This window comes from Halichoerus grypus, chromosome 9, assembly GCF_964656455.1.
Source record: "Halichoerus grypus chromosome 9, mHalGry1.hap1.1, whole genome shotgun sequence".
NCBI lineage: Eukaryota > Metazoa > Chordata > Mammalia > Carnivora > Phocidae > Halichoerus > Halichoerus grypus.
Genome location: NC_135720.1, coordinates 49,848,863 through 49,874,739, shown reverse-complemented (window position 1 = coordinate 49,874,739; position 25,877 = coordinate 49,848,863). Strand labels below are relative to the sequence as shown.

The window sequence follows — 25,877 nt, the reverse complement described above, 5'->3', positions numbered from 1 at the left end:
AGCCCCGCATCGGGCTCCCTGCTCAGCAGGAAGCCTGCTTCTCCCTCTCCCACTCCCCCTGCTTGTGTTCCCTCTCTATGTCTCTCGCTGTCAAATAAAATCTTTGAAAAAATAAAAAAATAAAAAAAAATAAAAAAATAAAAAAAGGAACCAGGGCCCCTGGGTGGCTCAGTCGTTAAGCGTCTGCCTTCGGCTCAGGTCATGATCCCAGGGTCCTGGGATCGAGCCCCACATCGGGCTCCCTGCTCCTCAGGAGGCCTGCTTCTCCCTCTCCCACTTCCCCTGCTTGTGTTCCCTCTCTCTCTGTGTCTCTCTCTGTCAAATAAATAAATAAAATCTTAAAAAAAAAAAAAAAAGAAACCAAGAGTCAGAGGCTCAACTGACTGCACCACCCAGGCGCCTCCCCTTTCCTCCTCTCTGACCTCATCTACTTTCCCCTTGCTCACCCCTTCCAGGAACATTAACTCCTCGATTTTTCTAGAACATACCAGGCATGATTCTGTCTCAGAATCTTTGCACCAACTGTGCCCTGGAATGCTCTTCCTTTAGATACCTACATAGGTCAGTCCCTCACCAACCAAAGTTTTTGTTTAAATATCCCAATAAGACCTATCAGGAGCACCCTATTTTTTTTTTTTTTTAAGATTTTATTTATTTATTTATTAGACACAGAGAGAGAGACAGCTAGAGAGGGAATACAAGCAGGGGGAGCAGGAGAGGGAGAAGCAGGCTCCTGGCCAAGCAGGGAGCCCGATGCGGGGTTCGATCCCAGGAACCCAGGATCATGACCTGAGCCGAAGGCAGACGCTCAATGACTGAGCCACCCAGGTGCCCCAACAACTCCCTATTTTTTAAATTTCATTTCATTTTAGTTTTAAGTAATCTCTACCCCTGACATGAGGCTCAAACTCATGATCCCAAGATCAAGTGTCAAATTATCTACCGACTGAGCCAGCCAGGTGCCCCTGAACATCCTATTTTATTTTATTTTAATTTTTAAAAAAGATTTATTTATTTAGCGCGCACAAGCGACAGGGCGGGGGGGACGCGGGGGGGCGAGGCGAGGCAGAGGGAAAAGCAGGCTCCCAGCTGAGCGAGGAGCCTGACACGGGTCTCAATCCCAGGACCCTGGGATCATGACCTGAGCTGAAGGCAGATGCTTAACTGACTGAGCCACCCAGGTGCCCCCTGAACATCCTATTTTAAATTGGAACCTGACCCCAAAGCAATCTTAATGTTCCTTAATCGTTTTTCTTTTTTAAGATTTTATTTTTAAGTAATCTTTACACCCAACATGGGGCTTGAACTTAACAACCCCAAGATCAAGAGTCACATGCTCTACCAACTGAGCCAGCCAGGCACCCCTGTTCCTTAAATCTTATTCATTTTTTCCATTAGATACTAAGTAATTTATCATGTTTATTGTCCAGATGCTTCCACTAGAATGTAAGCTTTGAGGGCAGAGATAATGTGTCTGTTTTATTTCTTTATTCCCAAGTGTGGAGGCCAGCTTCCAAGATGGCCCCTGATGGTTCTCACATTGATAGAGATCACTTAAGTAGCCAATGGGATGGTATGGAAATTATCAAGTGTGACTTCAAAAGAAAGGTTTTACATGTCATCTTGGAAAGAAAACCTCTAGACCCATAAAGCCTTTGGATGACTGCTCCTGGCCAACATCTTTTCTGCAACCTCATGACACCCTAACCCAGAACCAGTTAAGGTGCTCCCAAATTTCAAGTTTATTTAAATTGTGAGAGAAAGTTTACTGGTTTTTTTGTGTGTGTTTTTTAAGATTTTATTTATTTACTTGACAGAGAGAGACACAGCGAGAGAGGGAACACAAGCAGGGGGAGTGGGAGAGGGAGAAGCGGGCTTCCCGCCGAGCAGGGAGCCCAATGCGGGGCTTGATCCCAGGACCCCGGGATCATGACCTGAGCGGAGGGCAGACGCTTAACGACTGAATCACCCAGGCACCTGAAAGTTTACTGTTTTAAACTACTAAATTTGGGGGTAATTAGTTACCTTGTAAGAGATAGCTAATGTACCAAGGATCTAGAACTATATGTGTGACACATAGTAGCCATTTAATAAATATCCCAGGAAGGAACAAAACTGACAGAAGTAACCTGACTTTCATCAATATTAGGATTATTGTCACTTAGCAGAAAGCAATGTAATGGGACACCTGCAACAAAACTAAATTTTCTAATCATGATTTCACCAAATTGAGCATCCTACTTCTGTGAAAGATTAAGGGGTTTCATGATCCAGATTTTGGTGAAGACTGAGTGGATCAATTCAGATTTAAAGTCCAGGATGAGCTATCATGTCAGGGTTAGTTAGTTCTGTAAGAAAGCACAAAATCCCTGAAGGCTATGGGTGGAGGGTGGCCACCAGCTGAACCTGTTTCAACAGTGTGTCTATTGTATGGAGTGAAACTGCCTTAGGCGTTTTTGAAAGCTTATCTAGAGAATTTTGATAGCTGAGGAGTTTTTCTCACATCCGCCAAAGGCCAAAACATTTCAATTCTCTTATTTTCACAAACACCAACTTTTTGGGGGAGGGAGGAGGGGGTTCCCCTAGATTGTATGTGTGCACATATATGCATATTTTTTCTTTGAATGTGAAATTTGGTAAAAGTTACAACTTGGAGGGGCACCTGGGCGGCTCAGTCAGTTAAGCGGCGGACTCTTGCTTTCAGCTCAGGTCATGATGTCAGGGTCGTGAGATGGAGCCTGATGTCAGCTCTGCACAGGATATAGAGCCTGTTTAGGGCCTGCTTAAGATTCTCTCGCCCTTTCCCTTTGCCTCTCCCCCTACTGTCTCTGAACAAACAAACAAACAAATAAATAAATAAAATCTTTAAGAAGTTACAACTCGGGGCGCCTGGGTGGCTCAGTTGGTTAAGCAACTGCCTTCGGCTCAGGTCATGATCCTGGAGTCCCAGGATCGAGTCCCGCATCGGGCTCCCTGCTCAGCAGGGAGTCTGCTTCTCCCTCTGACCCTCCCCCCTCTCATGCTCTCTCTCTATCTCATTCTCTCTCTCAAATAAATAAATAAAATCTTTAAAAAAAAAAAAAGAAGTTACAACTCGGAGAAAGCACACTAGTATATAAAACATAATAAAAACTTGTGTGATTTTTAGGGGTGGAGGGATGGGCAAAATTGGGGAAGAGGAGTGGGAGACACAGGCTTCTGGGTATGGAATGAGTAAGTCATGGGAGTAAAAGGCACCGCGTAGGGAATGTAGTGAATGATACTGTAATCGTGTTGTGTGGGGACAGATGGCAGCTACACTTGTGAGCAGAGCATAATGTCTAGGGATATTGAGTCACTATGTTGCACAGCTGAAACTAATGTAACATTGTGTGTCAGCTATATTCCAAAAAAATTTTGTAAGAAAAGAAACTCAGGCGATTTTCTTTCTATATAAAACCTATATTCCCTAGGGCTCTATTTTCAAAACCCAATTTTTATTTTTAAATTTTTATTTATTTATTTTTAACGTGGGCTCCACGTCCAATATGGGGCTTGAATTCAGGACCCTGAGATTGAGAGTCACGTGCTCTATCGACACAGCCAGCCAGACAACCTGAGTTTTCTTTTTTTTTTTAAGATTTTTTCTTTTCTTTTTTTTTTTTTTTAATTCATGAGAGACAGAGAGAGAGAGGCAGAGGCAGAGGGAGAAGCAGGCTCCTCGCTGAGCAGGGAGCCCTACGCGGGACATGATCCCAGGATTCCGGGATCATGACCTGAGCCGAAGGCAGACACTTAACCATCTGAGCCACCCAGGCGCCCCAAAACTGAGTTTTTAATTAAAACTTGTGTATAATCGGGGCTCCTGGCTGGTGAAGTCAGGTAAGCCTCCAACTCTCGGTTTCAGCTCAGGTCATGATCTCAGGGTGGTGAGATCGAGCACTGTGTGTAGGGCTCCTTGCTCAGTGAGGAGTCTGCTTGGGTTTCTCTCTCCCTCTTCCTCTGCTCCTCCCCGCCATGCTCACACGTTCTTTCTTTTTCTCTCTCTCTTTCAAATAAATAAATAAATATTTTTAAAAATACTTGTATATAATCAATAACTGAATTTATTAAAAATGCAAATTGTAAAAAGAGCATAGAGTGAATTCACTCTCCTACTTATATTCCCTACCTACCCAGTGTCCGCCCCAGAAACATCCAGTTTTGCCAGTTTCTTGTATGAACTGCCGGAAAGTCTATGCATATACAGGCAAACATACACACATACACACTTACATATATATGTCTTAGTACATAGCACACAGTCTTTCTTTTTTTTTTAACATTTTATTTATTTATTTGACAGAGAGAGACAGCAAGAGAGGGAACACAAGCAGGGGGAGTGGGAGAGGGAGAAGCAGGCTTCCCACTGAATAGGGAGCCCGATGTGGGACTCGATCCCAGGACCCTGGGATCATGACCTGAGCCGAAGGCAGATGCTTAACGACTGAGCCACCCACGCGCCCCCCATAGCACACAGTCTTACTACCTCAATTTAAAAAAAATAATAATGACGGAGCGCCTGGGTGGCTCAGTTGGTTAAGTGTCTGCCTTTGGCTCAGGTCATGATCCCAGGGTCCTGGGATCCAGCCCCATGGTGGGCTCCCTGCTCAGTGGGGAGCCTGCTTCTCCCTCTGCCTCTGCCCCTTCCCGCCCTGGGCTCATGTTCTCTCTCTCTCACTCTTGCTCTATCTCAATTAAATAAATAAAATCTTTTTAAAAATGACTTTTTTTTTTAAGATTTTATTTATCTGACAGAGAGAGAGACACAGCGAGAGAGGGAACACAAGCAGGGGGAGTGGGAGAGGGAGAAGCAGGCTTTCTGCAGAGCAGGAAGCGCAACGTAGGGCTCGATCCCAGGACGCTGGGATCGTGACCCGAGCCAAAGCCAGACGCTGAACGACTGAGCCACCCAGGCACGCCGTAAAAAATGACTTTTAAATAGATAACACATAATGTGTTAAATTTCAATAGGCATAAAACTGAAATTCCCCTTTTATACGTGCCCCTGCTTCCATCTTGTTCCCCTCCTGAACAACTAGTGTTACCACTTTGTTGTATTTCCTTCTAGACATGGTCTATACATAAATAACTGATTTTTTACTAATAACACAATCTTGCTCCGTAAGTGCCAGGACTTTGCCTATTTGGTTCACTGTTTCTTCCCCAGCACAGTCCCTGGCACATAGGAAGTCTCAATAAATATTTTTGGAATGAAATCATATAAACACAAACATCATCCTTACCTCTCTAATCTCTCTCTTCTCCATTTTTCAGATCTACCTAGCTAGTCTAATTGACTCTCCAATGGAGGGGGCACCTCCCTGGCTCAGAAGGTAGGGCACCCGACTCTTGATCTCAGGATCGTGAGTTCAAGCCCCATGCTGGGCGTGGAGCCTACTTAAAAAGAAAAAAATGAGGGGCGACTGGATGGCTCAGTTGGTTAAGCATCTGATTTTGGCTCCGGTCCTGATCTCAGAGTCCCATACTGGGCTCCACGCTCCACAGGGAGTTTGCTTCTCCCTCTCCCTTTGCCCCTCCCCCCCCCCCGCTCATACTAGTGCTCTCCCGCTCTCTTTCTCTTTCTTTCTCTCATATAAATAAATAAAATCTTTAAAAAAATGGTTCTCCACTGGGAATTTTTTTCGTTTCATCCCTTCGTTGCTTTTCTGCAGCCACGGTGCAAGCTCACTACATGCTTCATACTACCACGAACTCCTGAGGACTCTCCTGGCTGGCTGTTGTGTAGATAAACAGCTCTGTGGAAAGAGAAGGCCATGTGACATAATGGGTAGGAACACCAGTTTTTGAGTTGGACTGCCCACGTTCATACTCCAGTTCTGCTACTCAGAAGCAGTGACTTTGGGGAAATATGCCACTTTAACAGATCATTGCGTCCCTTTCCTTGCCCGTACAATAGAGGTAGCAGTGCCTCCTTCATAGGGTGGTTGTGATGAAATGGGCTAGTATGTGAAGCCTTTACGTATATGAACCTGACCCACAGTCAGTGTTCACCAAATATTAGCTAGCTAATATTAGCATAGCACAGTTCATCTTCCTCAAGCACTGTTTTGAATACAGGTAAGTTATGTATAATGCTTATGATGTTCTCAGAAACTGTCCATTATTCATACTGAGCCTTAAGGCCCCCTTTCAGCTGACTTTTCCCCCTTACTCAACCAGCTTCTTAACCTCCTGAGCATAAGCTCCATTCCAGGAAGCCAGTTGGCTCCATATACCACACGAAGTCATACACACTCACCCCAAAGCCTCACTTAGCACCATCTCTCCCTCTTAGTAGCCATGTTCATCTTGCCCTCTCTTCCTGCTTTCCTTCCACTCCTCCTCCTCTCTCCTTCTTTGACTAGTCCTGCCTCTGAGTATAGAGAGAGAGATACAGTTGTATATGTATGACATAGTACATTTTTTAAAGGTTATTTATTTATTTATTTGAGAGCGAGCACAAGCAGGAAAGGCAGAGGCAGAGGGAGAAGCAGGCTCCCCGCTGAGCAGGGAGTCCGACCAGGGCTGGATCCCAGGACCCTGAGATCATGACCTGAGCCGAAGTCAGACACTTAACCCACTGAGCCACTCAGGCGCCCCAAGATATAGTACATCTGTATTTCTATATTCTACATTCTTATATATTTTCAGTGGTGTGTATAGATTATCCCATTAGATTACAGCGACCTCAAATGTCTACAATGTCTATTCTTTTTTTTTCTTTTTAAGATTTTATTTATTTATTTGACAGAGAGAGACACAGCAAGAGCGGGAACACAGCAGGGGGAGTGGGAGAGGGAGAAGCAGGCTTCCTGCCCACCAGGGAGCCCGATGCCAGGCTCGATCCCAGGACCCTGGGATCATAACCTGAGCCGAAGGCAGACACTTAACTGATTGAGCCACCCAGGCGCCCCTTTTTTAAAAAACATTTGATCTTCCTCCAAATCCCCTGGCTTCCAGAAAAACTAAAGCAATAAAATATAGAGAAGGCTATGCCTGGGTCCGAGCTAAAGCATGCTGCAGGGGTCTGGGAGGAAGGCCCATACCAAAGAACACAGTGACAAAGCTGCTGCTCCCAAAGCACTCTCCTGCTAGAAAACATGTGGTTGAAGTATTTGGGGGATTTTCTATAAGCAAATGATCTGAACCCTTAATAGTAAGTCACTTATTATTGGTCATTATGATCACTATGATCATTATCAAATATTTATTTAGCACCTTTGTTGTGAAAGCGGCATGCTGGCAGGATACAAGGAGACATGGAATGATTCTTCCTGTGATAAACTAAAAACCTAATGTGATATAGACTCAAGATACTAAGGCACCTGAGTGGTACAAACAAATAAGAAGTCATCATCAAGGGTTGTAACAACGAATGAGTTCTTCATAGAAAAGGATGAACCTGACCTAACGCTTAAAGAAAGGGTCAAATGTTTAATGCGCATAAAGCAAAGCAAATATTTTAGGTGGTAGATACTATATGAATATTCTTTCATGTGAAATGCCACTTATTTTGTAAGTGGCAATATTATTTTCAATATTATTTTGTAGACAGATCATTCAAATGACATGTATTGAGTATCTACTATCTGCAAAGCACATGCAAAGGTAGAATGGGAGATAGAGGTGAAGAGTTGGTGATTCCTGCCCTGGACGGGATTACAAGAGAGTGGACAATACCAACATGAAAATACCTGCCTAACAACTTGCAGAATGATAGAAGATCAGAAAGCTGGAACCCTGGGACTGGAACAAAGATTTTCTGACCGCCACGCTGTTGTGTCGTCTAGCTCTAGAACACAGCAAACCCCTTTAAGGCCAAATTTGGGCAACATGTTATCGCCTGAGGATAGCCTCAGGTGAATACCACAGTGTCTGGTGCGGGGCTACCGAAGTCCACGGACTGGCGTTACTGAAGCCTGATACCATGTAGGACTCCACCACCATCTTTATCGTTATTCTTACCATTACTGTTTTCTGTCAGTTCCTTGTCTCGGCCACAAGAACTTTTGGTTCCCGAGAAAGCATGAAGCAAGCTATGTAGAAGGGATCTTAGTATTATCCAACCCAATTTTCTCATTTTATAAACGAGGCAGCTGACATCTGCTAAACAACTGCTTAAGGGCCGGGAGGCTTTGTCTTTCATTCATTTCCTTGATGATAAAGGCACTTATATTTAAGTTTTATACTATGATTTGTCATTTTTGGACATTTCTTAAACTTCCTATCTCGTGACTTTCCCCAGGATGTGACAGCTGTGACAGCAAGTTAGCACCGACATGATGAAGTGCTCCAAGCCGCTTCTGCTGCCTGTCCCTACGTCCCCACGAGCAGTGGGGAACTTTCGTTCCATGCCAGTCAAAAAAGAGCCTTTGTTATTTCCCCAAGGGAACATCAATACTGTCAAACACAATAATACACAAGAATTTTGAAATTAGTTTTTGTTATATTTCATCTTTTTTTCCAAGCTTCAACTTTATTTTTATTTATTTTTTTTAAGACTTTATTTTTAAGTCATCTCTACACCCAATGTGGGGCTCAAACTCACAACCCAATCGCAAGAGTTGCACACTCCAGGGGCCTTGGTGCCTCAGTTGGTTAAGCCTCTGACTCCTGATTCGGTTCAAGTCATGGTCTCGGGTAGTGATCATGGGATTGCCTCCCCCATCCCCATTGGGCTCTGCAGTGGGCCGGGGGGAGGGGGTCTGCTTGGGATTCTATCTCTCCCTCTCCCTCTGCTCCTCCCCCCACTTGCATGCGCTCTTTCTCTCTCTCTCTAAAAAATGAATCTTTAATCTTTATCTAAATAATCTTTAAAAAAAAACCAACTGAGCCAGCCAGGCACCCCTCTAAGCTTCAACTTTAAATGACACCCAGTTGGATTGGTGACATACTTCTGAATAGAAATGTATGTGGTTTTCATGTTAGGAAAGTTAGAAAAACTAAGGTTAGTTGTTTCCCCAAGTTAATCCTTTTTTGCCCTTATGTACTGAATTTTTACCTACAAACTGGTGTTTTGTAATGAATTGCTCCATTTCATCAAGTATATATCAATATCCTACAATGTATGTAGTTTTAATGCTTGACACCAAAGGACATAATAATAATGACACATGGTCTCTTACTCTCAAATTGTTTATCAGCTTCTGGACAGTGTTTCATGGAACACAAGTTCATGAAGAATAAATAGATGCTGTTAATTTCGCATAATGTGAGGGGGCGCCTGGCTGGCTCAGTGCGGGGAGCGTGCAACTCTTTTTTTTTTTTTTAAGATTTTATTTATTTATTTGACAGAGAGAGTGAGAGAGCACAAGCTGGGGGAGCAGTAGAAGGAGAGGAAGAAGCAGGCTTCCCGCTGAGCAGGGAGCCCAATGCGGGGCTCGATCCCAGGACCCTCGGATCATGACCTGAGCCAAAGGCAGACGCTTAACCATCTGAGCCACCCAGGCGCCCCTGGAGCATGCAACTTTTGATCTCAGGGTTGTGAGTTCAAGGCCCACATAGGGTGTAGAGATTACATTAAAAAATATAATTAAATCTTTTTTTTTAAAAGTTAGCATAATGTGAGTAAAATATTTTTCTTCTTCCTAAAGCTGTATCTAAGTTTTTTTTTTTTTAAGATTTTATTTGTTTATTTGACAGAGAGATAGAGAGCACAAGTAGGCAGAGAGGCAGGCAGAGGGAGAGGGAGAAGCAGGCTTCCTGCTGAGCAGGGAGCCCAATGCAGGGCTCAATCCCAGGACCCCGGGATCATGACCTGAGCCGAAGGCAGCCGCTTAACCAACTGAGCCACCCAGGCGCCCCAGCTGTATCTAAAGTTATCAAGAGTCTTCTGAAAAGCTACTGATGATGTTCATTTGTGTTCCCAACCTACCAGAGTGACTTCCACATAGAAAATGACGTGAGGAATCATTATAAGAGTTCTGTAGAATTGAAACAAGCACCTCCCTCCCTAAAAATAACAAATGATTTTCTTAAAGATTTTATTTATTTGTCAGAGAGAGAGAATACGAGTGGGGGGAGGGGCAGAGGGAGAAGTGGACTCCTCACTGAGCATTGAGCCTGATGTGAGACTTGATCCCAGGGTCCTGAGCTGAAGGCAGACACTTAACTGAGCCACACAAGCCTCCCACAAATGATTTTTTGTTTAAGATTTTATTTATTTATTTATTTATTTAGAGCACGAGCAGGGGGAGGGGCAGAGGGAGAAAGAGAGAGAGAATCCCAAGCAGACTCTGCACTGAGCACAGAGCCCCATGCGGGGCTCGATCTCACTACCCTGAGATCATGACCTGAGCCGAAATCAATAGTTGGGCACCCAACCGAATGAGCCACCCAGGTGCCCCCAAAATAACAAACAAACAAAAAACCCCTCAGGGGCATCTGGGTGGCTCAGTGGGTTAAGCTTTTGCCTTCAGCTCAGGTCATGATCCCAGGATCGATGACCGAGCCCCACATCAGGCTCCCTGCTCAGCGGGGAGTCTGCTTCTCCCTCTCCCTCTGCCTCTCACTCCCCCTGCTTGTGCTCTCTCACTCTCTCTCTCTGTCAAATAAATAAATAAAACCTTCAAAAAAAAAAAAAAGAACACAGAATGATGAGGTTATAACTAAGGTTTAGCTATCTTTCACAAATTTGTCCTCTTAAATACGAGAAATAAGTGTGTTTTGAAGGTTTGTGCTTAAAACCAGGAATAAGGGTCTAGTTGCTAAAAAAAAAGTTGCTATAAAACTTTCTTGCTCATAGAGATGAGCTTGCCTTACAGCAGGCCAGTTCGCTCTCTGATTATTTATGCTGATCTACACAGTGATGATAACTAACTTCCTGCACAAGGGTGCTTTGTTCACAAAGGATAGCAGTGGGCTTAAATAAATGCCAAGTATTATTATTAACCCGCTGTCCCCTTTTGCTACTCAGAGTTCCTGTGGCAGTTTTAAATAAGAGGGCACCTATATTGTCCACTGAACCCATAATTTGATCTCACAAAATCTATGGTTATTGATGCCAGGGGGATTGGGATTCACATGGAGATGTAGATAGAATGTGTATTCAAGGTGACAAGTGAAAAGGTTTCCTTGTACTGAAGCATCCACTGAGTGTCAACATCATTTGGAAGACAATGCAAAAAAAGCAAGAGAGAGAAATTTCTTAAAGACCTATTTGACATCCTTCAATTTCATTTCAACTTCAACAAAAACAGAAATGACCAGCACAATAATGAAAATGCAGAAAACAACACCTAATTCTTAGTTCACAACTGCTCATTTTAGATTCTGATTTGATCCTTCAATCCTTCATCTATAAGCAAACGCAATTTTATTTTATATCCTCTTCTCACCCTGAAAGAAAATGCTTCAGTGTATAAGGGGAAAGATAAGGCAGAGAGAGAGAGAGAGAGAAAGGAGGGAAAGAGAGATGAGGGAGTGAGGGGAGGGGGGAGAGAGAGAGAATTCTTTGCTGAGCTCAGCATCTCTAAAACGAGCAAAATCTGGACAAGTTTTGTTCTTCCATCCACTAGGGCACTAATGTACTCTTTAGTAAATATCTATTGAGTGAAGACTATATTAATTGTTCTTACAGCTAGATTTTTATCTACCATTGTTCAAGTCAGAAGATGTACAATTTGAAAATGATGCTATCAACAATGATTATTATCTGTCTGAGTGGGTGTTGCTGAAAAGACCGATACTGGCTCACTGGCTGACTCTACAGTCACTGGCTGTGGTGTATTTTTTCTACTTAAGAGTTAAGGTTAGAAGGGCATCATGTCTGCAACTTATTCTTAAGGGGCTCAGAAAGAAAAAAATGTATATAGAAATATATATAATGTTATAAAGTGAAGACTATCTGGGGATTCTTTGCAACCTTTCTGTATAACTGAAATTATATAAAAAAATCTTTGGGCGCCTGGGTGGCTCAGTTGGTTAAGCGACTGCCTTCGGCTCAGGTCATGGTCCTGGAGTCCCGGGATCGAGTCCCGCATCGGGCTCCCTGCTCGGCAGGGAGTCTGCTTCTCCCTCTGACCCTCCTCCCTCTCATGCTCTCTGTCTCTCATTCTCTCTCTCTCAAATAAATAAATAAAATCTTTAAAAAAAAAAAAAAATCTTTAAGTAGGGGCACCTGGGTGGCACAGTTGGTTCAGCATCTGATTCTTGGTTTCCACTCAGGTCATGATCTCAGGGTCAACAGATCAAGCCGGGCATGGGGCTCTGCACTGAGCGTGGAGTCTGCTAGAGATTCTCTCTCCCTCTGCCCCTCCCTCCACTCCCACACTCTCTCTCTGGATCTAGTTTCTTCATAAAAAAATTTTTTTTTAAGATTTTATTTATTTGACAGAGAGAGAGACACACAGCGAGAGAGGGAACTAAGCTGGGAGAGTAGGAGAGGGAGAAGCAGGCTTCCCGCCGAGCAGGGAGCCTGATGCGGGACTCGATCCCAGGACCCTGAGATCATGACCTGAGCCGAAGGCAGACGCTTAACGACGGAGTCACCCACGCGCCCCTCTTCATAAACATTTAAAGAGTTATATTAAGCTGTCTCAAAAAAGTCCTTGTAGTACTAATATTCTAATGTAAGTTCCTTTTTACAAATAGGGAAATAGAAATTTTAATCTTAACTAACTTTCCAGAAGTCACGTGAGAAGAAGAAAGCCCAGTTTAAAGAGTCCGTTAATTATATCCAATCTGGATATATACACCAACAAGGAGCCCATTGTGGAAAACTGTCCTAAACTTCCCAAGCACACCAGCTGTCAAGGATCCGTCCTCAAGGGATCAGTTGCCAAAGCTCATCTCATTCTATAAAGGGAGGGGATTGGGGAATTATACACTCTCCGGTTTGGTCTTGGGAATATTTTCCATCTTCTGGAGGCTAGCAAATCTCCTGGAGACAAGAGGAAGAAGAGACTTGGAATCAATGTGATCTCCAAACAGACTTGGGACAGGAGATGATTTGGCCATGGGATTGTTGCTACAATAGGCTTTGTGTTTTGTTGCCCTTTGTAGCTACCCAAACACTTTCCGGTAAGTGAGAAAACATGTTAGGCTTATTTGAATCCCTGCCCTTTTTATGTGATTTTAATTATGGGGAAGCCGTACAAAAGACTGAGTACGGTTCTCTGGCTCATCAGCATGTGGTAAAAGATCTAAGCTTTCTTTGTGCAGGTTTACCCTGCAATAAGGCCATATTCTGGTTTGAGGTGTCTACTTCTCTAAAACAGAAAAGGAGAAAGAAAGGAAAAGCTTTGTGGGTTAGGTTTTCTACAAGAGGACAGCCTTTATACAGAAATGTACCAGTTGCTGGAAAGTGGATACTTATAATTCTGATAATGGCCAACATATATATAGTGTTTATACTGTCAGACTCTGTTCCAAGCACCTTACATATACTGACTCATTTAATCCTCACAACTTTACGAGATAATTATATGGTTCTTTCCATTTTGTAGGTGGGGAAACTGAGGCACGGGGAAGTTAAAGAGCATGGGTAGAACATACATGTAGTAAGTGGTAGAGTCTGAGGAACACAGGCAATCTGGCTTCAAGGTCCTGCTCCTAACTGCTGAGCAGCTACCTTCATGAGCCCTGTTAGTTCTACCTTGTGCTTAGGGTAAGGGTACTCGAAATTATGGGAGCATCAGAATCATCTGAGGCACTTGTTAAAAGTGCGTATTTCTGGCCCTTACACCCACCTGCCCAACACCACTCCCACAAGATTCTGATTGTGGTGGCTGAAGAGCTCATAGTTTTAACAAGCCTCCCAAGTGACTCTCATATAGGGGCCAGTATCCCACTGAGAACTACTGACTTAGGGAAAGAAGATTCTTTTTTTTGGAGGGGGGGTTTATAAAGCTTGTTTAATATTAATGTAACATTTTTTTTCAAAAATTAGCATTAATGAAAAAATAAACAGTAAAGTTCTTCCTTATCTGCGGAAGCTCCCTGGAACGTTAAAGATCCTAGCCACACCCACCTAATACGACACACTATGAAAAAGCAGAACCAACCATTTGTTGATTCTTAGCTCTTTCCCATCTTGGAGCATGCAAAGCAAGATTGTCTTTCTTGACAATACTAATCTGTATCTATGTTTATGTCAATATATGTTTTTTAAAGTTTATTTTTTATTATAACTCACATTTTAATCTTCAAAAAAACTTTTTAAAAAATTATTAACATATAATGTATTATTTGTCAGGGGTACAGGTCTGACTCACATTTGAATCTTTAAACCACTGTCTATGCAGGGGCCAGTGGGTAGGCCACTAAACACTACTTGTTTCCCTGAGCCACAGGAACAAAGGCAGAGTTCAGACGGGGCCTCTAAGGGTGACTGCTGACCCAGACTGACCCCCCTGCACTGAGATCCTAATCACAAACATCACACTGTTTTGGTAACAGGTTCCTAGACAGTCTCCTGACCTATTTCCAGTGACTGCATGGCTTCGTCCAGGCTCCTCAGCACTGTGGTGGAGAGGAAAGTGCCGGAATGAACATTCTCTTTTTCAAGAGACTTCATGGTTTCCAGGCTGAGCAGCATGGCGCCTCCACACAGCATCCTTCGGGGCTTCACGGCCAAAATGCGAATCAGCCTTCTGGCACTTGCGGTACCAGAGTCTCCCCATAATGAAGATTTCAGCTTTGCCCTCGGAGCTGGGCTCTCTCATCTGGAGCAGGACTTGGAGCTCCCGTTCAAACTCTGGGAGGAGGCCTCTGCTTGGACCGAAAATCTTTTCCAGCAGACGCGCCTCCACGTGAGACACTGCTGGCTTCAGGAAGTGCTTAAACTACACCAGCACCGCTGAGTGTGCACAAGGAGCCAATTCCTGGAAGGGGACCACTTCCTGCTGGCGCCTGGGCTCTGGGCTCCGTGCAGGGTCTTCATCCTGAAGGGCGCCATTGCTCCTACCAGGAAAGAAGATTCTTTCTTCTAAGGGAAGATATTTCTCTTTGCAATCGATTCATCCATTCAAGAAGCATTTACTAAGTACCCATGGTAAACTCAGAATTGTATTACAGTTGACCCTTGAGCAAAACAGGGGTTAGGGTGCCAACCCCCACCCTCTACAGCCAAAAATGTGTCTATAATTTTTGACTCCCTCAAACCTTAATGACTAATAGCCTACTGTTGACAGGAAGCCTTATGAATAACATAAACAGTGGATTAAGACATATCTTGTATGTTATATACTGCATATGTAATACATACGTCACATATACTATATATGAGACATGTGTTATATGTATGATATACCAAATTCTTACAATAAGTAAGCTAGAGAGAAGAAAATATTATTAAGAAAATCATAAGGAAGAGAAAATACAGTACTGTATTTACTGAAAAACACCACAGGCATATTAGTAGACCCATGTAGTTCATTCAGTGTTGTTTAAGGGTCAGCTGTAATTCTAAAATCTATGTGTATGTGGGATGCCTGGCTGGCTCAGTTGGTAGAGCATGCAGCTCTCGATCCAGGGGTGGTGAGTTGGAGCCCCGCATTGGGTGTAGAGTTTATGAAATAAATAAATCTCTGTGTGTGTGTGTGTGTGTGTGTGTGTGTGAGACTACTTCAAATATTGGGTCCCTGTCATGAAGGAACTTGTTCTCTTAATTGTAAAGGTTAAATAATATACATTAATTCCTTTTTAAAGATTTTATTAATTCCTTTTAATAATTAACAAACATCTTCTGAATGCTTAACATGTGTCAGTCACTCACTTCCATAGAGAAGAAATAATATAAATGGCGAATGAGTAAGAGTCAAAAATGAGTGATTCCAGGGGTGCCTGGGTGGCTCAGTCGGTTAAACATCTGCCTTCAGCTCAGGTTCAGATCCCAGGGTCCTGGGATCGAGCCCCACATCAGGCTCCCTGTTCAGCAGTCTGTTTCTCCTTTTCTCTCTCCCTCTGCCTCTCCCCTGCTCATGCTCTCTCTCAAATAAATAAAAATAAAAATCTTTTTGTTTTCAGATTTTATTTATTCATTTGACAGAGTGAGCAAGAGAGCACAAGCAGGAGGGGCAGCAGAGGGATAGAGAGAAGCAGGCTCCCCACCAATGAAGGAGCCTGATGCAGGGCTCGATCCCAGGACTCTGGGATCACAACCTGAGCCAAAGGCAGACGCTCAACCGACTGAGCCACCCAGGTGCCCCAATAAAAATAAAAATCTTAAAAAAACTAAAAAAAAAAAGAGTGATTCCAGTCAAAAATGCTTAAGAAGGAGTGCACAGTCTAGAGATAGTTCACTCTAGGGGCGCCTGGGTGGCTCAGTTGGTTAAGCGGCTGCCTTTGGCTCAAGTTATGATCCTGGGGTCCTGGGATCAAGCCCTGCGTCCGGCTCCCTGCTCAGTGGAGAGCCTGCTTCTTCCTCTCCCTCTGCCTGCTGCTCTGCCTGCTTGTGCTCTCTCTCTCTGTCAAATGAATAAGTAAAATCTTTAGAGATATGTCACTCAGTTGAATCATTTACAATGTAACCCTCAAAGCTGTTTGAACTTAGAATGACTTTTAAATTCTAGTTAAGTATTTCTTTCAGGGTGCCTGGGTGGCTCAGTCAGTTAAGCGTCTGCCTTTGGCTCAGGTTATGGTCCCAGGGTCCTGGGATCGAGTCCCACATTGGGCTCCCTGCTCAGCGGGGAGCCTGCTTCTCCCTCTGCCTGCCTGTGCTCGCTCTCTCTCTCTCTCTCGCTATCTCTGTTTCTCTCTTTCAAATAAATAAAATAAAAAATCTTTTAAAAAAAGTATTTCCGGGGCGCCTGGGTGGCTCAGTCGTTAAGCGTCTGCCTTCAGCTCAGGTCATGATCCCAGGGTCCTGGGATCGAGACCCACATCGGGCTCCCTGCTCGACAGGAAGCCTGCTTCTCCCCTCCCACTCCCCCTGCTTGTGTTCCTGCTCTCGCTATCTCTCTCTTTGTCAAATAAATAAATAAATAAATAAAATCTTTAAAAAAAAAAAAAGTATTTCCTTCAAATTCCTTTGAATTAAACCAGTTTCATATTATTTAATTCATTCATCTATCCATTCATTCAATATCCTTAATGAACTCACAGTACCGTACAAAGAAACCAAAAAAATTAAAATCAAGTTGAGAAAAAAAATACACATTCACGAACAAATGCAAAGCAGAATGTGAACAATATGATTTAAAATTGTGTTAAAAGATTTAAGTGAGGCATATTAAAATGTTTAGGAGTTTATTTGAGCAAAAACTGATTTTTAAAAAAACATTTATTTAAGTAATCTCTACACCCAACATGAGACTCGAACTCATGACTCTGAGACCCCAAGTCACATGCTCCTCCCACTGAGCCAGCCAGGCACCTGTGAACAAAAATCTATCTGAAACAGACAGCACCAAACCCTAAACGGTTACAAGTGCTCTGCAAGAGCTGGGGAGAGACTTAGAAAAGGTGGAAGCAAAGCAAGGAACTCACTGATTGGCTACAGAGTAAAGCCTCGTTGGCTCTTTGTGCTTCCTTGTCCTTGGTTCCAACTTTGTAAACTTGAGGCATTTACAGGCTTAGATTTTTGGTTTGCTTCTTGTGGGTTCATTACAGCCACCTCAATCTAATGGGCTCCTTGTTTAATTAAATTTAACAGTTGCATACAGAAATTCACAGGAAATGTGGAAGGAGGGCCTCGCAAACGTTAACTGCTCGGTAAATGTGGGCTTAATGAATGAATGTAAGATTAGAATAAGCGAGTCAGGCCAAGTTTCTTGGACCGAGAGAAGTAATGGGCATGGACTGAGGAGTAAAGGACAGCCTGGCAGAGCAAATGACATTAGCAAAGGCCCTGTGGCAAAAAGAAAAAAAAAAAGCAGGATGTAGAGTTTCAACAGATTGGTTTGGTTGGAACAAAAGGGTTAGTTGGTGGGTGGAAAGGAAGAGTGTGAACCTTGATAAGGTATGGTACATTCTGATACAAACCAAGCTGTCATAACAAATGAAAACATTTGTAACCCTAAGTATAACAGTCTTGTTCTCAGAACTCTGACTTCCTTTCTTGAAATGTATTGATAGTAGAACATGAATTCTACAAGACCAAGCTACTTAAATAAGTAATATTTTGTGAATAAACTGAAGGGAAATGCCATCAAGATGATAAAGCAAGGGGCATCTGGGTGGCTCAGTCCGTTAAGTGTCCAACTCTTGATTTCAGCTCAGGTCATGACCTCAGGGTCGTGAGATTGAGCCCCACGTTGGGCTCCATGCCCAGTGCAGGGCCTGCTTAAGATTCTCTCTCTCTCCCTCTGTCCATCTCCTTCCCCCTCCAGCCCCCCCCAAAAAAAGAAATTAAAGAAAAAAAGATGATAAAGCAAAATATAATGGTATAGGCAATGTCATGGATGGAAAAAATTTAGAGATCATCTATTTTAATCCAAGCCCCGTTTTAGCAGATGAGAGAGGTCAAGAAGCCAGGATGCAGAGTGGGGTCCTATCTACAGCACTGACTAGCCAGGTTAGGCTGCTGTCTTACTTGCTGACAGTTGCTGGAATCTTAACTGTTTATGACTGTACCTGAATTGCTTGATTATTGTTACTTAAAGATCAATATGAAAAATGTGAAATATAAAATCAGAGAAAGGAAATGATAAAGACACCATACAGGGAAAATGCTGAAATCCAAGGGTGGGAAGTTTAGATGTGGATTAGGGCAAATTCCTGAGGGAAATGAGAGGACAGGTCAAAAGACATTCCAGTTCAAAAACTAATAGTATTTTTTTAGAATGATTGCCTGAATAAGGAGGTAAGATAAGAATAGTAGGGGCACCAGGCTGACTCAGTCAGAAGAGCATGCAACTCTTGGGGCGCCTGGGTGGCTCACTCATTAAGCGTCTGCCTTCGGCTCAGGTCATGATCCCAGGGTCCTGGGATAGGGCCCCGCGTCGGGCTCCCTGCTTAGCCAGGAGCCTGCTTCTCTCCCGCTCCCCCTGCTTGTGTTCCCACTCTAGCTGGTCTCTCTCTCTGTGTCAAATAAATAAATAAATAAATCTTTAAAAAAAAAAAAGAAGAAGAGCATGCAACTCTTGATCTCAGAGTTGTGAGTTCGAGTGCCTGTCAGGTATTGAGATTACTTAAATAAAAATTTAAAAAAAAGGGGGCACCTGGGTGGCTCAGTCGTTAAGCGTCTGCCTTCGGCTCAGGTCATGATCTCAGGGTCCTGGGATCGAGCCCCACATCGGGCTCCCTGCTCCGCGGGAAGCCTGCTTCTCCCTCTCCCACTCCCCCTGCTTGTGTTCCCTCTCTCACTGGGTCTCTCTCTGTCAAATAAATAAATAAAATCTTTAAAAAAAAAAAATTAAAAAAAAAAGAGAGAGTAAGATAGTAAAACAAAACAAACACCTCCACGTATGAACCTGAGCAGCATTAGATTTGATGGTGAACTTTAGAAGTTATTCAGTTTTTCAGGTGGACAGGTGATAGCATTAAAATAGATTTCATCATTAAAGAGTACACTTACCATGATGAGCACCAGGTGACGTGCAGAATTGTTGAATCACTATGTTGTACATCTGAAAGTCATAGAACACTGTATGTTAACTACACTGGAATCAAAATGAAAAACTTAAAGCAATAAAATGTTTAGTAACAAAAAATAGATTTCATCAAAAAAGTAATTCTTTTTTATTTTTTTTTTAAAGATTTTATTTATTTATTTGACAGAGAGAGAGACAGCGAGAGAAGGAACACAAGCAGGGGGAGTGGGAGAGGGAGAAGCAGGCTTCCCGCAGAGCTGGGAGCCCGATGGGGGGCTCGATCCCAGGACCCTGGGATCATGACCTGAGCCGAAGGCAGCCACTTAACCGACTGAGCCACCCAGGTGCCCCAAAAAAGTAATTCTTTGGAAACTATTTCTCTGCAAGATGAAAAGTTCTGGACATTGGTTGCACAACAGTGTGAATATACATAACCACTGAAGCATACACTGAAAAATAGTTCTGATGGTAAATCTTATTTTTAAAAAAGAAGAAAAAAATAAGTGTCCATATATATATTTTAAATGAACTCTTTTCATTAATTTAAACTTTTGCTCCATCTACTTTGGAGCTCTATCAGCTTTTCATGTTTGAGGAATGCAGATCCACTCAGGTCACCTCAAGTAATGGCAAGTCTCACTATTTTAAGGATACACGTGACTATAAAGGAGATAAGAATATCGTAGGGACCTAAGAATAGCAATATGATTGGGCTCCAATTGGGAAGGAAAATGAACAGGGAACTGGAAAAACTCCATGCACACCCAGAGCCTGGGTTGACTTGTCACTCTTGGCTGCAGCAGGAATGTAGTATTCCCCAACCATAGGGTGTCACCATCCCTCCTTTGTCTCTATGACTACCGGCCGGCTACCTCATTTAGTTATAGTTTCTGCTTACTCATAATTCCAGCTTACTCATAGTCTTTCTATAACCGACTTTCAGCTTCTCTCCCCACAATCAACAGACCGATTTTCTCTGTATATCTCACTTCAAATGCTTGCAAGGAAAAAAAGAAAGGAAACCTGACTGGCCTCGCTCAGAGTTCAACTTCAGTGGGCATCAGAAGAAGCCCCTAGAGAGCTTGTTAAACCACAAAGCCTTGAGCCTCATTCCCAGCGTTTCTGATTTAGTAGTCTGGGGTAGGGCCTGAGAATGTGCATTGGTAACAGAGTCCTGAGTAATGCTGACTACATGGGTCTGGGGACCGCTCTTGAGAACCATGGGCCCATTAATCACCCTTTTTTCCCTGTTTGGACAGAGCAGCTGGGCCCGTACCTCTACAGGGTCACCGACACTGTACTTCTGAACGAAACTGACTCTCAGGCTCATATATGGAGATTTTTAAAAACGTCCTTCTCTTGTTGGCCTCCTCATTTAGGCAGTCTCCTGGGTCCTACTGCTTTTCACCTGGAATGTCTCTGACCCCTTTTCCCTTCCTCTGTCACTGCCGCAATCCAGGGTCTCATCTCCCAGAACCCGAATAGCTCTAGAAAAGCTTCCAAGCCACCCACCCCCACGTGCCAGATTACCTTCCCGCTGAGAGCCCTCAGATGCTGTGTCCATTGGCTCTCTTTGCCCATCTCATTAACCTCAACACTGTAACATCTTTAAACTTTGTGCTCTAAAGTCAATGGTATTTATTTATTTATTTTGAAAAGATTTCATTTATTTATTTGACACAGCGAGCACAAGCAGGGGGAGCGGCAGAGGGAGAAGCAGGCTCCCCACTGAGCAGGGAGCCAGACGTGGGACTTGATCCCCTGAGATCATGACTTGAGCCAAAGGCAGACGCTTAACGACTGAGCCACCCAGGTGTCCTAAGTCAATAATATTTAAATGCTTGTTTACCCACATTGATACTTCCTTTCCATCATGACCTCTTGCCCTTTCCCTACACCAGTATTTCTCAAACTTTTCCAAAAAGTGCCTCTCACAGCAGAGAAAATATAAAGGGTGAGGAGGAGGGTATCCTTAGGGATTGTACCCCTTAGAAGCTTTAAATCTTCCTCTCCCCACTTTGGAGAAAATTCTTGGTAGACTCCTGTTATCTTTAAAAAGTTAGGCAGATTTTGCAAACTCTTCCATCTATTTTTATTTTATTTTTCCATCTATTTTTATTTTCACATTAAAGGAAGCTTTTAGTTATTTGTCAGGGAGCCAAATGGATGCTTTGGGAACATCTTGGGTTTGTCAGGACCTTCGCATGGGGTACCTGTGTCCTGGTTTGAGAAGGACCCCTGTAGACCACCTGGTCTGTCTGCACTCAGTGTCTAATTTCACCAGTGCCTACAACACACTCCAAGAGTTTCCAAAAGTGCCACACTGCTACCAAATTAAGTATAAACTACTTTCTTCTGTATTCAAACCCCTCCAAAAATGATCATTCAAATCTTATTTCTGATACTGTTACTTTTTTTGCAAATTGAAATATTTTAGTTAGTATGTTCTCAATATTTCATTAAATCTGGCTATTGCCAAATGGCTTACTTCCATAGTCATCTAGCCCGGTGGTTCTCAAAGTGTGTTCTCCAGACCAAAAGAACCAGCGTCATCTGGGAGCTTGCTAGAAATGCATATATTCTGTTCTGTCCTACACCAGACTGGCTGAATCAGGAATTCTGCGTGTGGGGCTGGCAATCTGCATTTTAACAAGCCCACCAGGTGATTTCTGATGCAGCTGGGGACCACTGGTCTAGCATTTAGTTTTCAGATCTAAAACAGAGTAAAATATAGATTAAAAAAAGAAGAACTTAATGGAATATGAACTATTATTTAACAGCAAATTGTTCTTTTTTTTTTTTTTAAAGATTTTATTTTTAAATAATCCCTACGCTCAATACATGGCCCAAACTTACAACCCCTAGATCAAGAGTTGCATGCTCCACCAACAGAACCAGCCAGGCACCCCTGTTAATTTTTAAGACAAATGTTAATACTCATCCCCCTCCCCCCAGCTCCTCACTCTCCACTAAAGGCTTTTTTTTTTACTAGAATTCTTCTACTAAATATATTTTTCATACAGGCTCTTCTCAATTTCTAGACGAAGAGCCAATTTAACAATTTTTAATTCATTTGTCTCCTCCTAGTGGCAGGCTTTTAAATATTGAGCACGACACCCTATTTATGTTTCTTAAAAAATCTATTTCTGATTTTTTCCCTAAGAGTCCTCTTATTAACTACAATTAAAATCAATTGGCCCTCTCCACCAAATTCCATAGATTTTTCTCTATTCGCTCTGTGGCTGCAGAAAATCATGTAATTTGTCTCCAACATGGCTCTTTTTAAGCTGACTTGTAAATTTTCCCTCATTTTGTTACTTCTTAGCAGTAGAACCTCACTACTTACAACACTTTGAAATGCGTTTTCTTCCTTTATAGGACTGAAGGACACCAGGTCATTATCCTTTATTCCTCTCATTATCACCCCCTTTCTTGCAATGCCCCAGCAACCACACAAGATCTTCAGAGTTCCGGGGCAGCCCCTGCCACCAAATCTCTTTTCAGTTAGCACTTTGAGCCCTTAAGCTCCCAGGCTATAACCGACCTAGGGTGTGAACAAATTTTTTTGACTCTTAAAACCAACAAGACAAGGTTTGATTTTTTCCAAAAAATTTTATTGATATGGCAGGATAATTTATGGAGATACTAATACCCCACATTTCCCCCTTTAGCCCTTCCAAGCAGGTAGCCAAGCCATTTGTATTCCATCATCTCGGCATGTCTAAAGAATGGAAAGCTGAAGCTTTGAAGATGGTGCCTTTTCCTGTCCATTGTTAGAGTCTGAGCTCACTGAAGAAATTATGCTAGATGTCTGAGAGGGAAAAGGGGAGGGGGTGCCTTTATTTAAAACTGGAGGCTGGGAAGGAGCATAGACTGGTATGTCCTCAATCCCCTCCCAGCGCCCTGGACAGGTGCCAAGATCTATGATCTGCTTAGAAAGGCTAGACCTTTAAACACTGAGGTTCCCAAACACAGCAAGGATTCCCATGCTCTGGGAAACAAGAGGCCCTGCATTTCAAGGATCTGTGTGGCTTCAACCATGGGAATTTCAGTAGTAACAAGTGTGGGCCGGAGACTGGAAAGTTCTCTCCAAATACTATGTAAGATTTGGGAGAGTAAAGGAGAGAAAACTGACAGAGATTAAATTTTCCTGCCATCCTGTTAAATATTAACAGTTAAATATTTTGAACATCACTCTTGATAATAATTACCTCTTGAGACTGTCATAAGGCTTAAAGTGGATTCGGTCAAAACATGCTAATGACAATTGACCCTTACCAACTCCTCCCTGCCCCCTCCAGCATGGATCCTTAAGCCATCTTTTTGGATCCAGGGCCAAATTATATTTCTGCTATACAGCTGCCATAGGATTTGGCCCTCATCTGGCCTTCAAAGATTTTTTTTAATCACCTAAGCAATTTCTCTTCCCTGTTCAGTTTCAAACTAGCAGCTTCTATTGTTGTTGTTTTTAATAACAGCTATATTAGGATATAATAAACATACCATAAAATGGACTATTTTAAAGTATACAACTCAGTGGTTTTTAGGATATTCACAAAGTTGTGCAACCATCACCACTAATTCCCGAATATTTTCATCACCTCCAAAAGAAACCACACATCCAGTTGTAGTCATTTCCCTTCCCCCGGGGGCCCTGGCAACCACTAATCAACCTTTTCTCTCCATAGGCTCACTTAACCGGAAATCTCATATAATTGGAATCATTCAATATGTGGCTTTTTGTGTCTGCCTCCTTGCTTTCAAGTTCACCCACGTTGTAGCATGTATCTGTACTTCATTCCTTTTTATTGGCAAATAAGATTCCATATATAGATCAGCCAAATTCGGTTTATTGCTTCTTCTTTTTTTTTTTTTTAAGCAATCTCTACACCCAAGGTGGGGCCCAAGCTCACTACCCCGAGATCAAGAATTGGATAGGATGCTCTAGCTTACCGACTGAGGCAGCCAGGCGCCCCTATTGCTTCTGTTTTTAAGTAAAGATAATTTAGTCTTTTTAAGCTGACATCTGAGACTTATTATCTTTTTTAGGATTGAGAATAGAATGTATTTTTTTTTTTTTAAGTAAGCTCTATGCCCAACATGGGGCTTGAACTATATGACCCCAAGACCGAGAGTCACATGCTCTACCAACCAAGCCAGCCAGGTACCCTGAGAATAGAACATATTAAGAATGGGCTCAATTGGTAGAGTATGTGACTCTTGATCTCAGGACTGTTAAGTTCGAGCCCCACATTGGATGTAGACATTCCTGGGGGAAAAAAAAATCTTAGGAAAAAAAAAAAAAGAATGGACTCCAATTAGAATCCACTGAAATTCCTCCCAATCACCAAAAGGCTTCTTTTTCTCCCTCTTTCAAAGTTGATTGCTGATGGGTTATTATGCCCAATAACTACCTGTTTTCTGTCCAAGATGTTTGAACCTTTAAGCTAATTATCAAAGGGCATGAGCTCTAGGCCATGAAGCCGATACTAGGTCTCCTTTCCTCCCAAGGGAATGGTTTTCTAGTTTGTGTGCGATGTTTTATTATTAAAATTACCTTACAGGTTTTGTATACACGTTTTTGTAAATATATAGAATATCTCTGAAAGTATATGTATGTAAGAAACTGGTAAAATTGCTTGTCTATGGGAAGGGGATGTAGGGGGACTGGGATGGAAAGCTTCTTATTCTATCCTTTTTCACTCTATATCCTTTTGTAAATTGTTCAAAATAAATAAAAATAATAATTACTTCATAAAGAGCAAACAGTAATAACCTTGACTAGATGTATGAGGCTTGTTTATTTAAAAGGGACTTTTTTTTTTGGTAAAGATTTTATTTATTTATTGGTCAGAGAGAGACAGAGAGAGAGCACACAAGCAGGGGGAGGGGCAGGCAGAGGGAGAGGCAGGCTCTCTGCTCAGCAAGGAGCCCAATGTCAGACTCATCCCAGGACCCTGGGATCATGACTTGAGCTAAAGGCAGACGCTTAACTGACTGAGGCACCCAGGTGTCCCTGAAAGGGACTTCTTAAATTATTACACTGACCTTGCAGAACGCACATATTCTCGAGGTGGTTAAGCGTCTGCCTTCAGCTCAGGTCATGATCTCAGGGTTCTGGGATCACACCCTGTGTCTGGCTCCCTGCTCAGACGGAGTCTGATTCTCCCTCCCCCTCTGCCTGCCACTCCCCCTGCTTGTGCTCTCTGTCAAATAAATAAACAAAATCTTTTTTAAAAAACCATACACACACATATTCTCATCCCTCAAGCCTTTGTGACTGCTGTTCCCTTAGCTTGGCTTGCCCTTCTCCTCTTTATCTTCCCTTTTACCCCAATAAAATCTGACAACTTGTGTAATTTTTCAATTTACAAAGCACTTTTA

General features: G+C 42.7%; 1 long non-coding RNA gene across 1 annotated transcript in view; it reads right to left on the bottom strand.

The window, feature by feature from the left end:
• LOC144379053 (uncharacterized) overlaps positions 1 to 25,877 on the bottom strand; it is a 55,350-nt gene that overhangs the window by 27,185 nt on the left and 2,288 nt on the right. The window contains exon 2 of the long non-coding RNA XR_013441155.1: positions 19,478 to 19,529. This is a non-coding gene — a long non-coding RNA (uncharacterized LOC144379053). The remainder of the gene's footprint in view (positions 1 to 19,477; positions 19,530 to 25,877) is intronic.